The sequence below is a fragment of the Penaeus monodon genome, chromosome 32, assembly GCF_015228065.2.
Source record: "Penaeus monodon isolate SGIC_2016 chromosome 32, NSTDA_Pmon_1, whole genome shotgun sequence".
Classification (NCBI taxonomy): Eukaryota; Metazoa; Arthropoda; class Malacostraca; order Decapoda; family Penaeidae; genus Penaeus; species Penaeus monodon.
This window is the reverse complement of record NC_051417.1, coordinates 35,975,904-35,978,119: the sequence shown is the minus strand read 5'-3', so window position 1 is coordinate 35,978,119 and position 2,216 is coordinate 35,975,904. Positions and strand designations below refer to the sequence as shown.

General features: G+C 43.5%; 1 protein-coding gene across 1 annotated transcript in view; it reads right to left on the bottom strand.

Annotated features, from left to right (window-relative positions):
- The window catches only part of LOC119593854 (guanine nucleotide-binding protein G(I)/G(S)/G(T) subunit beta-1-like), a gene marked incomplete in the record, with an annotated part of 42,289 nt that overhangs the window by 570 nt on the left and 39,503 nt on the right, over positions 1–2,216 (bottom strand). The window contains 1 exon segment of the mRNA XM_037942885.1: positions 1–2,216.

Here is a 2,216-nt window from a genome sequence, read left to right as displayed (position 1 = left end):
TGGTGAGCGGCTCCCCGGCCCCCGCCACGCTGTTGCTGCTACTGGCCTCACCCCGCCCTCCACCACCGCGCCCGCCTGCTGGCGTCTCCTGGATAGGGCGCTGTCCTTGGAGAGAGGGTTCCATTTGGCTTAGTATCATTACAGTTATGGAATTATAATGCTACAATTGACACTTCACACTCCCGGAAAAGGGTTTTAAAATCTGACTACTATTTATACTTTATCTTTACACATGTTTTTGGCTGAGAAAAAACTACTACCATTATTCTTTATTAGAAACTTGGACATACAAGTGAGTGTGTGGCCTCACTTGAAAGTCCCTGAAGACGATACCGCGGGGCTGGGTGCCAGCATGAGTCCTGCACCGTACTCCAAGGGCACTGGGCAGGGAACTGGGGGTGGCTGGTGGGCAGAGGCCACCACCTCTCACACACACACAACACAGGGGCACGGGAAGCAGCAACTTAAGCAGAAGGTGCCCCTGGGGTGTACGGAAGACACTCATACTAGCACCCCGTCGCCGACTGACCACACAAACCCATCCCGAACAGGCTCCCACCCACAGCCAGAGGGCCATAGAACAGCCCTGAGCCCTTGCATTTCTTAAAGATGGTCACTAAGAAATTGTTTGGCTGTTCTATGAGCTTCCGGGTGGTGGAGAGAGCAGGGACAAATCCAGGTCTCAGTACCTGTTTGTCTGGTCTTGTTCGGTACCGCCGAGAGGGCTGAGGCCGGACACTCACCGATTGGCAAAATAATCATACACAATTAATCAACATAAAATGAAGGGATAAATAATTAATGAAACTTTCTTACAGGTAACCTGAAATGCTGATATTTGTGTTCAAATTGTTTGGTTCAGCAATCATTGAACGTACGCACAACAAAGCTTTGCTTTCTTGTGACATGTAGGGGAATTCGGGCAGCCACAAAAGGAAATTGGGAGCAGGGCAAAATTAAAAAGGTTCTATGGGGTACAGAGAAAGCTGCAGCTGATTGGGTTCTGACACACAGGAGGTATAGGAAAAAAAAAAAATAATAATTACAGCAGCAGAATTGAGCTAGGATTGTTCTTTGTGTCCACCAATGTCACTGATTTAATCATGAAAATTACCCTTTTGTGCTTTTTTTTCTTTTCCCTTACTAATAGTTGTGCGTAACTTGGAAAATATTTTACGCTCTTTGAGTCGGTGGACATACCTAGGAGCACTTCCCCTCCACTTTTTAAACCATTTTAACATAAAAGGTTTATTCCAATGGGGTAAAAAATAGAACTACATTGTATTCTAATCCTTTTCCATTTCATAGCAGCACTCTGCTCTTTGAGGGGAAGATAATCTATGAACCTGCATCACATTCTACATATATGCAATCTGAGCAATTTGTCAATTAAAGTCATTCAGATTTTCTTTTCAGTAATCTTGTCAACACACATTCCATCTAGACTTTTTGACTGCCATTCAGCACATTTGGCATCACAGATGTTTACTACAATAGAAATAAATGCATGAAAATAACTCAAAATAATCAAATACAGATACCAACAAACACTGATAGTAATGTGATGTGCTCCGGCTTGGGGAGTTCAATGCAAGGTTTCTTTTCATCAAAGAGATAACTTTAGCTTTGGGGCTACACTAATGCAACAAGCTATCATGGAAATATTTCACTGATTACCATCTTAAGAAGACTGAATAAAGCAATATGATTGATTTTCAGATTTGGATTAGCTTAAGGGAGTACAAATGTTCATTATCTAACTAATAATTGCCCAAATTAAAACTACATTGGCAGTTGAGGTCACCATGAAAATGGCACTTAAATCCAAAATCTAAGTGCACGCTCATAATCATTTGCAGGAAGGGTAACTGTATCAAAGATTTCAGCTTCTCTGAACGATTCCAATTTTACACTATCACCACGTGGTCCCAATAAGGATAATAGCATTCCCCTGTTAGATGAATCCATCAATGGGTGCTTGGCCTGACAAGAGCAGAACATGCGCGCAAGAAGCAGCAGTGGAGCAGGGAACATGACAAAATTTTGTCTTACTCAAGCACCTCACTTTTCTCCACACTGACACGAGGGAGTGTAGAGGTTGCCTTAAGGCATTATGAACACATTACCATAGCGTTCACCTGGGCTTACCCCTTTGGCCCTGACCTGAGCTTCAGGCCTGGACAATACAGGTGCAGTCTTCTGTCATCCGCGTGGCA